At 38.3% G+C, this 13,549-nt stretch overlaps 1 protein-coding gene across 1 annotated transcript in view; it reads left to right on the top strand.

Annotated features, from left to right (window-relative positions):
• LOC105016100 (inactive dipeptidyl peptidase 10) overlaps positions 1 to 13,549 on the top strand; it is a 273,698-nt gene that overhangs the window by 110,417 nt on the left and 149,732 nt on the right. The gene's annotated exons all lie outside the window — the stretch shown is intronic.

The following is a 13,549-nucleotide window of genomic DNA, read 5'->3' on the forward strand; positions in this document are numbered from 1 at the left end:
GGTTGGACACCTCTCTTACTTATTCTACCCACATATCTAAGCTGCAATCTAAGGTTAAAGCTAAGCTTGGTTTTCTTTACAGAAACCGCTCTTCATTCACCACTTCTGCCAAACTTACTCTTATTCAAATGACCATCCTACCCATTTTAGACTACGGAGATACCATTTACAGGGTTGCCTGCAAGTCCACCTTGTCAAAACTTGACTCTCTTTACCATTCTGCTATCAGGTTTGCCACAAATGCGCCTTACAATACACACCACTGCGCTCTCTACACATCTGTCAACTGGTCCTCCCTTCACAATCGCCGTACAATTCACTGGTTCACGTTCATTTACAAGACCCTTCTTGGTCACTCACCACCTTACTTAGGTCACCTGCTGCAGCCTAAGCCTGCCACTTATGATACCCGGTCTTCACTTTATCTTCAATTAATAATTCCAAAAACCAAAACAGCTATTGGTCTAATATCATTTCAATCTGCTGCCGCTCGGGACTGGAATTCGCTCCAAAAAATTCTCAAAATTGATAAGCTAATTTCAACCTCATCATTTAAAGCTGTTATATCACACTTGTACACGGACACATGCAGCTGCTTCTCTTCATAGTCATAAATAAAAATAGGAAAAGGAAAGGATAGGAAGGAAAAAGGGAAGGGGAAAGGAAAAAGAAAGATGAAGGAAGGGAAAAGAGGGAAAAAAAGGGGGGAAGGAGAAAGGAAAGGGGAAAGAAGAGAAAGGGGGAAAAGAAGGAAGGAAGGGAGATAAAAAAAAAAGGGATTGGGAAGGAAAGGGAAAAGAAATAGGAAAAATCTATAATAATACACAAATAGATAGGGAGAAGGAATGAGAAGTTTTTTTATTTTATTTTTTTATTTTTTTTGGAGCAAATAGTTCTATGTAGAGCTATTTATCAATTCTATATACACATACCTGGTTAAAGTGGTCTGTTGTCTACTGTGTTGAGTTTGCAATTGTATTTATGTAATTGCTAACTTGTAAGTATCTATAATGTTTGTTGTCATTTTAACTCTACTTCCCCTTTTCCTCTAAGTGGTTATTCCACTTGTCAGGCCGCCATTGTAAATAAGAACGTGTTCTAAATGACTTGCCTGTAAAAATAAAGGTATAATAATAATAAAAGAATAAGACCAGGTTGGGAATTTAGCCAGGACACCTGAGGGTTGTTTCAGAGTTCCCTGAACACATCTGGATTCTCTTAAAGAGATAAGGAACCCGCTGAGTTTTTGGTTCTACAGTAGAATGGCTGGTTCTTGATTAAATCATTATGTTAAGTGAAGTGCAGCTTGGTTGATCTGATAACTCGCAACATTTTAAAAGGTCCTCATGACAATGACAGAAAACAGGATGGACATCATGGAGTAAAGAATAGACAATATTTTAGTAGTTATGTACAAGATATTATTGTTACTGCCTACCACAATCATATACATGTTTTCTCCATGAGAATTTGTCTGATGTTCTTATATTTTGTTTTTATCTGCTGCCAGGATCTTTTAGCTACCATGGGGTTACAACTATAGAATGTTTTATCATGTAAAGCTCTTTATGAATCAAATAAAACACCATGCCTATATGGGCTAGACTAGAATGGGCTTACTGTACAATTGTAATTGTGTCTTACTGTAAGCTACAACAATTCTGTTTATAGGTCTGACTGTTAGTGCTGCACTAAAAGTTATCTTTGAATAAAAGGGAAGAGGCAGCACACAGGTACAGGGAGAACTGGTGATGGGATGCACAAAGCCAAATCTTTGAGGCATGCGTCAAAATTTCAACCCGTTCTGATCAAAGCAAAAGGGCCGAGCCTAGCATCGGTGAAACAATACTACGTGACTGATGATGTTTGATTGAAGCTTTTGCACAACCATCTGATAGGGTTTCGGAAATGCTGTTTTGAAGGACGTGGGGCTTTCCAACTAGGTATAGGCAGTCAGAGTCTTTTGAGTCAGAGGCTATTTTGGCTCTAACATCCTAAAAAATAACTCCCCTGTTACACATTAAGCAACCCACCAGCCCTCAGAAAATAGCTTATGTTTAACTTCTATCCTTTATCCCATTGCACAAGCACACAGCTCAAAACAGCCCACTAAAATATAATATCACTCTGTATCACTTACCATTTAGTATTACTTAATAGCCTCAGGTTAAAATTGTGCAATGATGCATTAAATGCATATACATTATTTTATTTTTTTCTAATTTACAGTACCTGAGATGTTTGGAATTATAATCCAAAACACTGGTACGGATGCATGGTTCTAAAAAGCTGTCTAGAAAGGCAAGAGGAATGGGGTATTGCAACCTTGAATTCTAATTCCCACTTGCAATGCGCACGCTAATCATTGCACCACAAAAAGTCTTGTTGGATGTTATGGAAAAAGACACCTGGAGACATTAGTCATGTGATATTCCTGGCCCACAGGTTTCACTTTGCAGTGAGTTCAAAAGCCTTGTGAGAATGAACTGTTTTCTTGGTCCAATTTGATGAAAGCCACAAATTCTAAATTGATTGTTGAGCATCCCTCTTTATGGTACAGACCAAAAGCTATTATGTCATAGCTGAGAAACTTTCTGTTTACAGATAACAACTCAATGAGCTGTGAGTAACTGGGCAGGTCTTCCAAATCTGTAGTGGCTGCATAGAGTCTGGTCATGAAACTTTCATCAGCAGTATATAACATGTAGTTCCTGAATGTCTGTATTTGCCCCCGGGTCATAAATACTTTAACAGCAGACACCTCAGCAAAAATATTTTCGCCCAAGGCTGTCTCTCACCTTCTCTTTCTCACTTTCTCTCTCAAGACCTCCTCTAGTTTACAAGGGGATTTTACTGTGCATCCAAATTACCCACATTGAAACACACACATGCCCTCAGACACCAAAGCTGGTCAAGCTTTCTCAAAGTCAAAACAGTGATTTCACTGTACAACCAACCCTTTCCATCCTTAACTGACTGTTGAATTGAATCAAGAGGAGTTTCCAAGAATATCTACTGTTGCTAAGGTTGTTGCTATATCTAAGGTTGTTAGATATTGTTCACTTTTGATCCATGAACAAAGTCATAAAATCTGAAAGTCAGGGGAGAACATCTTTATTTGCATGAGTATTCAAGATGTTACCTTCTGTATATGTTATAGCGTTCTCAAAGGAAATATGGTTAACAGAGTGTTTTTCTGCCAAAATACTGAGAGGGTGTTCAAGACAATGATAATTCAGCCAACCAGTGGTCCTCAGACCCCTACACAGTTTGTACATCTTACAATCATAAATGTGTATTATACTGTATATTTCTCCCTTATGGTGTTGTATAGTGTCCACACGGTCTATCCATGTGTCTTATGGCAGTCACATAAAGGTTTGGAGTTCTTAGAGGTCTTGGCTCTTCACACACACACAAACACATATAAGAATGTGTGGGGCCCCATTACTGATGAGAACCAGATGTTATACCTCTTTCGCTTTGAGCAGTTTCAGTGCATTGTGTTAGGCTTAATTTCATTAATTTTCATGACTATAATATCATAAGGTCTACATGAATTCAAAATACTTTCAACTGTACAAATCCATATACTGCTGTACTTCACCATTTCAGTGAAACTTTTGTGCTCCCTGTGAATATTCCCTCAGGCATTAACAAAGCAATAACCTCAAACACACTTGATTACTTTCCACCAGCAGCAATGACTTTGATCATCACATTGTAATTCAACGTATAATTCCTGGCTCCCATGACATGTTTTTCTTTCCTATATTGCTGGATGACATGTTGTTTGAAGTGCGAGGGAGGCTAGTTGACAAAACAACTCTGCATACAGCATATTTCAAGTGTTAGACATTTAACTGTTAGACTACAGGGATTTTTGTGGATGTGACAACGTTTTCGACTCTACAAATGACCTTTGTTACCTGCCTTTTACTTTTTTGGGACCTGTTGTTACAACTGTGACTTTTATTACCTGTGTGAGTTCTTTCAAGTGGCCTCAACACAGAATTTGAAACTTACATTTTTCTGATCACTTTGTGTGGATCATCAACACAGCATCCATTTTAGGGCATTCTCAATTATTCTGTTTTGGTTTAGGCTTCAAAATGAGAGAAACATGTATCGCATAATTACTTTGATGTTTTTATCTGGATTTGTTAGATTTACCTTTGTCATTCAGTAGACAGTTAATATATTTTCCTAGCTGTTGAAAATTCAGATCTCTAGAATTTGCTATGATAATATACCTTCTTACTTTCAAGGACTTTTTAGCTACAGGTGGCTGATCTTCCTAGTTTTATGTTTGTCAATTGGTCTGGCTAGTAGTTTGTTCATTTTGGTGATTAGTCATGGAGGAAAAACCAGAACTAAGCACATTTTAGCTAGCTAAACTAGTTAAGCAGTTAAGTAATTTTGCCAGTAGCCACAGTGTAAATCGAATTACTATTATTCTTGGCCAGAGACATGAAGTGTTTTTAACTAAATAGCTAGCTTAGCTTATTAAAAAACGCCAAAACACCTAGCTAGCTATCTTTGTGTAGCTAATAAGCTTGCTAGTAAGTAACAGAGAGAAAACAGTGTTACAAAGTGTTAAAGCACTTTGTGACAACTGCTGATGTAAAAAGGGCTTTATATACATATGATTGATTGAAAACACATTGGAAAAGTGTATTTATGTTTGTTTTAGCAAATAATTGACTGGTCACAAAATGACAAGCCAGTCTATTTATGAACCAGTTACAATTTTACATTGGCTGATGAATAAATGGCTTTCTTTCTTGACCACATAACTTGATGTATGTCTTTAGTTCATCACTGTGAATTCATAAAAGAAAAACACTGTGTTTACTGGTATTCTAGCCACAGGGATGGTGAAATATTGGCAGGGTCAATTTAAATGTAAGCATACTGTACAGCTTAAAAATTAAATAAAAAACAGGTATGACTTGATTTAGATTGCCACCTGAAATAAATAATTGTTGCCCTTTGTATTTTTGTGTGGCAACAGTGGCATAAGGAGTCAAACAGTACATCTGTTTAAGTTATCATCCAAATTAAAGCAGAACTAGCTACAACACCAAGGCTGAAGCTGACAAGGAGGCCAATATGTCCAACAAAACATTTACCTCTCTGTCTACAATATGTATCAGTCTCAATATTTGTTTTAGACTCTTTATAAGTCTTTAAATGTCAGTGAGGAAGGCCCACAGTTGTCCCGCAGATATTTTTAGCCTCTCCCCTATGACAGGAGTCGGGTGTCTGCACTGTCACTGTGTTCCTCCTACAACCAGTGTTCTCTATCATAACGGTTATTTATCTATATGACAGACAGATGATCTGGACACCAACATCTGCCAATCAGTAGACAAGCTACTATATTCAACCTGAAGTTGGCCAATAGAATATCCCATTTCTCAAGAGCTGAACAACCATCCTACCCAGGGGTTAAATTGGTATTTGGGAAGTGGGGGAGCCCTACTTTCTACTTTTCAGTGGTATCTAAAATGTAAACCTATTGGCCAGTGGAAATACGGGAGCTGACCCATTTTGACCATATGTGCAGGAGCCCAGCTCCTGTTGACTATTGCCCTATTTAACCCCTGACCCTACCACTACCAGATACAGCACATTTTGCATTCCATAGCATTTTTTGGTTGTCAAATTATTGCATATTATGTTTTTGACCACATTATTATGGTGGTATTTGTAATTGTCATGTATTTCCCTTTATGCAAAAAGACAAATTTACTGTATTTTGATGTACTTTATGTCTGTTCCCTGATTGTGTCATAATTTAAGAAAATTAAACCCCCAAAATCTGTTTCATGAAGCAATTAATTTAGCCTGATAAATGGCTCTCCACTGTCAAACTGTTTGGGTTCATAGCAACTCACAGTGAGGGGTGACTATGCCTCAGAGTAGGGTACAAGTCAGTAGGTAATCCCATTAGTCCCATTTAATGAGCCTAACTGTGTTTTATTATCCAAATTTAAATTATAGCCTACAACACTTTTTTAATAGACAGCCTCACACAGTTATAACAATAAATAATTAGCATTTTACTTGCTCTGCCACTGAAATTGGTTAGATGAAACTGGTTAGATGACCAACATTGTGAGTAACTCTAGCTACGGCGGTCAAATTAGACCTATGTTACTGTTCATTCGTTTTTTTTCTCTGGTGAGCTAAACTGCTAGCAGACATATTCAGTAGCAACACAGTCTAAACTGACTAAGTTCATAAAAACAAAGATGGGTTTGGCGATAGATTAAGGATTAACTCTCAACCCTAACTCTCAACCCCCCTTCAGTTAAAAAATGCTATGTCCCTCCCCAAGAAATCCAACCATATTGTGCACAAACTTATTCATTTTGTGGTTGGTTACTGTTTTTTTTAACCCAAGTTCTCTGTCTGAGATCTCTGTCAGTGTCTAGCTGGCTCCACTGACTGGGCTTGAAGATGGAGAGTGATAGAATGTCCCTGCAATTGAACGAAACTTTTGCGACCGAACGGTCATATGAGGTCAATAAGTTCTCCCTGCTAAAATCCCCAGGTTCAACAGATGGCCAAGACCAAGCTGGCCCAGAGCTGGATCAATTTAAACCATTGGCATCAGCTCCAGCCAATGGAGTCAAGGCAATGGGAGGGAGCAGAGATGGGAGAGGTGTCCAATTGGTACTGTACTTGGGCCACATGTCACTCATATACAAACGCTGTTATTTATTTTTCATAAGCTGTGTGTGCACTGTGGGCACTGCAAAACCTGTCACCTACAGGACTTGCAAAGGCATGTTTGTAGAAATAATTTTAGAGCCCTTGTATACTGTCCAACAATATCAATTAATATTTACTAGGTGACATTTTTAATTAATAGCCCATCTCCACAATGGTACGATGTAGTAACCATTGGTGCCCAGCACACTTCAAAGCAAGTGTACTTCATACAGGATCCCTTCCTTGAGTGATGTAGAATTGCCTCTTTTGGGTGCTTCTAAGTCAAAATTGCAATGGTAGTTTTAACATACAGGACCCGCAAACAGTTTGAATTTGTACAAAACCCCCCAAAATATGACATGCAACAAAAATGCAACATTGCAACCGATTGTCAAAATAAATGGACATTTATTTTTTCAATATAACTGGGGCCAAATCATCTGGTTTCCGCTGATATTTTTGTTTGTTGTAAAAACATATAGGTTATATAATACGGATAAAGGTAGCAGTGTAAAGATGAAATGTGTGAAAATGCCATTACAGTAACTTTAGCCAGCATTAAAAGCTAGCTAGTTATGGACTTTTTGGGGAAAAAACTGAACACAATAGCTTTGTGTCTGCATCTTAGCAGGGTTCAATAGCTATTTTAAGTTGTAATTGTCTTTCTGGCTGATCATTGAGACGTAGTTCCAGTGGATAGTCTATAGGGTTATGATAACAATTTAGAATGGTGTTTTTTATGGTGGTTATGTTGGTTTTGACATGGAAGAATATTAAAAAAACATCTAAAAACATGTCCAAAATCTTGATGGTTAATAAATTACAATGCTTTCAGGTTCTGAGTACAGTCTCAATGAATGAATATGTAGCTGTGAAAACAGACAGTAAGTTAATTCAAACTTTCTAGCAAACTCTTTAGGACCTCATCCATACAGAGGGGACTAGACTTTCAAATAGAGCAGTACTGTGAATTTGGAAAATGTGATGGTATTAATCATCTTAGAATTAAACAGAAAAATAGTTTTCACATGTACGGTACTCTGTTTTCAACTTCTGTTATTGTGTAATGCATGCTTGTTGGAAATGTCAATGTTTTTATGTTTTCTTAAGTAGAGACCATTTCCATGGTCCTGATTACAATATCAGTTTACAATTCAATTAAGTACAGTTAGGTCTGGAAATAACTGGACACTGACACAAGTTTTGTTATTTTGACTGTTTACAAAAATATCTTCAAGTTGCTGTTGATTAATGAATATAACACTGCTTAAAGTGCCATTTCTCAGCTTTAATTTGAGAGTATTCACATCCAAATTGGATGAAGGGTTTAGGAATTACAGTTCTTTCATATGTAGCCCCCTCTTTTTCAGGGGAACGAAAATATTTGGACAATTGACTCAAAAGCTGTTTCATGGACAGGTGGGCTATTCCTTTGTTATTTTTTCATCAATTAAGCAGGTAAAAGGTCTGGAGTTGATTCCAGGTGTTGCATTCACATTTGGAAGCTGTTGCTGTGAACCCACAACATGCGGCCAAAGGAGCTCTCAATGCAAGTAAAACAGGGCATCCTTAGGCTGCAAAAAAATAAATAAAAATCCATCAGAGAGATAGCAGGAACATTAGGAGTGGCCAAATCAACAGTTTGGTACATTCTGAGAAAAAAGTATGCACTGGTGAGCTCTGAAACACAAAAAGGCCTGGACATCCACAGAAGACAACAGTGGTAGATGGTTGTAGTATCCTTTCCTTGGTAAAGAAAAACCCCTTCACAACAATCAGCCAAGTGAAGAACACACTCCAGGAGGTAGGCATATCATTATCCAAGTCTACCATGAAGAGAAGACTTCATGAGAGCAAATACAGAGGGTTCACCACATGGTGTAAACCATTCATAAGCCGCCAGAATAGACAAAAAACATCTATAAAAGCCAGCCCAGTTTTGGAACAGCATGCTTTGGACAGATGATACTAAGGTCAATCTGTACCAGAATGGAGGTAAGAGAAAAGTATGGAGAAGGCTTGGAATGGCTTATGATCTGAAGCATACCATATCATCTGTAAAACACGGTGGAGGCAGTGTGATGGCATGAGCATGCATGGCTTTCAATGGCACTGGGACACTAGTGTTTATTAATAATGTGCAAAATTCAGTGAAGCTGATTGGACAGTGCTTCACTTAAGGTGGACAATGACCCAAAACATACTGCGAAAGCAACCCAGGAGTTTTTTTTACGTAAAGAAGTGGAATATTCTGCAATGGCTGAGTCAATCATCTGATCTCAACCCGATCGAGCATGCATTTCACTTGCTGAAGACAAAACTTAAGGCAGAAAAACCCATGAACCCATGGAAACCATCTTGGAAACTGGTTGACCAACTATTTTCTGTGGATTTTTTAAGTATTCAACCATGCATGCCTGTTGGGGTAATATAACAAAGAAATAAGAGCGATTCTCACAACTTTTAACCTGATGGAAAATGCGTTCAAGCTATGCTGTTACATTAATTTTAGCTTGTATTAACGTTATACTGACAGTTTAGGTACTAAGCAAGTGCCCAAATGCCACATCAAGTGACCATCTCTCTAGGATGTTTTGTTAGGTTAAGCATAACACTGTATATATTGCGTCCCTAATTTAGATCAACAGTATTGACAATTTCTATAACTACATTTATTTTAATATCTGAAATAAAACATCATATCTGTTAGTGAATATAAATGTCTGCAATGAAGCACACACACAAAAAAAAAAAAAATAGTTGAATAAGCACCACTAAGGGTTATTGTTAATTTTAAGATGCATCAGTAAGTCCCAATAGTGGCACACTGGCTTTAAAGGAACTGGATTTTGACCCATTTTAGATTAATTCCAAATAGTCAATGAATTAATGTAACAAATTAATTTAATATATAATTGCAGTAGAAGTATCAAAGATAAAGGTTCTCCGGAGATTGAAGATGTTTGCAAGAGCAAAGATGCAGGCAGAAGGAAAGTAAATGCAAGAGAGCTTCCCCAAACTCCACTCTGGTTTATATCCCCTAACTAAAGCTGTGGGGGTTGGTTTATTGACCTATTGACCTATGGATAACAAAACTAGACTTGAAAACTAGTCCTAATTATCAATTAGGGACACATTCTGATCTCATATGACAGAGTGGTGTTATCTCGAGAAGCTAGGAAATAACAAGCAAACCTTTTGTCCCTGCATTCACTTACAGAGACAAATGTTAACCGTTAACATTCCAGTGATTGACTACTAGAATAGAAATTAAGTACATAGGTATACATGTCTATAATACATAATGAAGAATCATAGATTATGTAAATTAATATAGAATTGACATTTTTCAGTTACTTCAGCTTAATGTAGACTTATCTATAGGTACTTTGCCATCACTGCCACACTACTTACTGGCAGTATGTAGTAAAACTACAGTATGTGAATCGAGACAGGGCCCTTGTCTTATATTTGCTTGTTTATACTCAAGTGGGGGAGGGGCAGAAATATTTGAGATATGATTTAAAGTGATGATTTAAAAAGTCATGGTAGATATATTTAAGAACAGGTGAAAGTCAGTTTTATCTGAACTGCTCTTGGTTTTTGCATTAATTCTGATAGAGGAAATTCAGCATATGTATCCAGCCATGGCGCACACTGCCCATTGAGGCATAGCACATGAGTTATATACACTGCTCAAAAAAATAAAGGAAACACGTAATCATCACAGTATAACACCAAGTCAATTAAACTTCAGGGATGTCAAACTGTCCTTGGATTTATTGTGAATCAGTGTCACCTGTTTTGGTGTAAATGAAAGTGACAATGGGTGCACTGGTGAGGCAATAGCAAGGGATTGCTTTTTTACAGCTCCTCCAGGATGTCACATCTATATGTATCATCACAAGAAGGTTTGCGGTGTCTTCCAGTACAGTCTCAAGAGCATGGAGGAGATACCAAGAAATGCGCCGTTACTCAGATATAATTCATGGACATGGTCGTAGAAGGGCATCAACTCAGCAGCAGGACCGGTATCTGCTCCTTTGTGTGAGGAGGAACAGTAGGAACACTGCCAGGGCCCTACAAAATGAACTCCAGCGGGCTACTGGTGTGCATTTTTCAGATCAAACTGTCAGAAACAGACTCCATGAGGGTGGCATGAGGGCCCGACGTCTTCTAATGGGACCTGTGCTCAAAGCCCAGCACCATGCAGCTCAACTGGAATTCGCTAGAGAACAGAAAGTGCCCCGTTTTCTTCACAGATGAGAGCAGGTTTACTCTGAGCACATGTGACAGTCGTGAAAGACTCTGGAGACGCTGTGGTGAACGTTATGCTGCCTGCAGTATTATCCAGCATGACCAGTTTGGCGGTGGCTCATTGATGGTCTGGGGAGGTATATCCTTGGAGGGTCGCACAGACCTCCACGTGCTACCCAACGGTACCCTGACAGCAATTAGGTACCGGGATGAAATCCTCCTGGTGCAGGACAACGCCCAGCCTCATGTGGCCAGAGCGTGTAGGCAGTTCCTGGAAGACGAAGGCATTGATGCCATTGAGTGTCCCTCATGTTCCCCAGACCTAAATCCAATTGAGAACCTCTGGGATGTTATGTATTGGTGCATCCGACGCCGCCCAGTAGCGCCACAGTCTGTCCAGGAGCTCTCTGATGCCCTGATCCATGTCTGGGAGGAGATCCTCCAGGACACCATCCGCCGTCTCATCAGGGCCATGCCCAGACATTGTCAGGAGTGCATACAGGCACATGTGGGTCATACACACTACTGAGTCAGATTATGAGTTGCCGTGATGAAATTCACAGAAGTTGGAACAGCTTGTGATTTAAATTTTTTACTTAGATTTTGTTTGAATCCTACCCTCAATACGTTGTTGATTTTGGTTTCCAGTTACTGTTATGTCATTTTGTTCTTTACGAATTACACAATGTACTTTGAAGTTTCACTGCATGTAATCTTCATTTTTCCTAACATAACCACCACACTGTCATTGCAAAACCAAATTTTAGAGGCGCTAACATTTTCTTTTCATCACCTTTCAAGCAGGCCTTTAGTATAAAATAAGCATTATTGTAGCCATGCAGCTTCAATTTTGGATGTAGGTAAAATTTGCCAATTCTTTATATGCCAATGCCCATACTGAAACCAGATATACTATAAAACCCTTCATAGTTTGTTGTTTTAAGCAGCATGTTATGTGAAAGTATTTTTAGACATGTATGCACTTGCATTGTCGTTCTGCTAAATCAATTACAAAAGTTTGCGTTTCCCGGACAAAGATTAAACCTAATCCAGGACAAAAAATGTATAGACTACCCATGTAGATTTTCTAATGAGCTGGAATTTTTTATCCAGGACCAGGCTTAATCGGTCACCTGGAAAGTATGGGTAATGGTAAACATTTTGAGTTATGTCTTGAATAGTGCTAATGTCTCATCTAGTCCTGACCTCTGTGTGGAGGCTCTGTTTTCATGTTGAAGCCATGCTATTCGAACAAAGTGGACCACAAACTCCTTGAAGTTAGCATCTTTTGCCACAACGAGATAGGTCTGCACATTTTACACCATCACCTTTGTAGGTGTAACTCACAAATTTAGTCAAGGTCACCAATATTAGTGGACTCAGTGGTGGCTCTGGAACAAAATTATTAGGGTTTTACTGAAAGTCACATACAAGTGTCAGGTATACATCTAAGTAAGAAACTTTGTGCCTGAAAAAATAAGGGTAAAAATAGGGCTGTATAATCCTTCAGATTAATGAAAAGCGCTTCAAAAAAACAAACCCCCTAATGATTTATTTTATTTACTAATATATATTTAGCAACGTATACAATGTTTCTTTATGCACCATAGTAGTAAAGGCCAAATTCATAATTTTCCATATGCAAATACATTTTTAAACCTACATACTGTAGGTCCTTAAGGTTAAAAGTGACCCATGGTATGATCTTAAAACATTTCCATGTATTAAATGAATTCCATATATTTTAATTGAAAAATTAGTGAAGACATCAGTGTTTTCAACTGTAATAGACTAGCAATGTGTTTGTACGGAAATGTATTGCTATGGTCCCTTATGGCACAGTTGGTAGAGCGTGGCACTTGAGAAGACATTGTTATGGGTTCAGTTGCCAAGGGCGACCAGTACAATGTGCTCACTCACTGCTGTAAATCATTCGAGATAAGAGTGTCTCCTAAATAACTAGAATCAACTACATAAATGATTAAATAAACAACATGAACAAATCGCATTAGTTATCAAAGGAGCATTGGTAATTGAAAGGTCAAACCTAGATGCACTTACAACTTTTGGATTCATCAAAACCCAGCCCATTCACACCTGTGCCAGCCTTAAGCCCATGCCAAGTCCAGGGTGAGACTCAGCATCTAGGTCAAATTCAGTCAGACCCAATTCCACTCTTATTTCAATCATTGCTTCCTGTCAAAAGTAAAACGGTACAGTAAGTAGGCCAGAACGGCCTGTAGGGGCAGAAGCCCATGTCCTGATTCTGTTGCATGACTCAGCTTGATGTACAGGTACACTTCCAGAACAAGACATTAATGTTTCATAAGGCCTCACCCCTAATTCATGTTAATACTAAGTGACTCATCTCGGGATTGAACCCCTTCCAATCTCAGGGTGGACAGCACTACACTACAACAGGACCACTGGTTTGCAACTGCAGTTATTGACTAATGTAACCCAAGTAGTAGTAGTAGTAGTAGTGGAAGTACTATTAGTAGTAGAGGTTATTGTGGTATAGAATTCCCACAGTTTTTACTAATGTAGTATGTAGAGATTTGTTTGACAGGAA

The sequence above is a fragment of the Esox lucius genome, chromosome 16 (genome assembly GCF_011004845.1).
Source record: "Esox lucius isolate fEsoLuc1 chromosome 16, fEsoLuc1.pri, whole genome shotgun sequence".
In the NCBI taxonomy this organism is placed as follows: domain Eukaryota; kingdom Metazoa; phylum Chordata; class Actinopteri; order Esociformes; family Esocidae; genus Esox; species Esox lucius.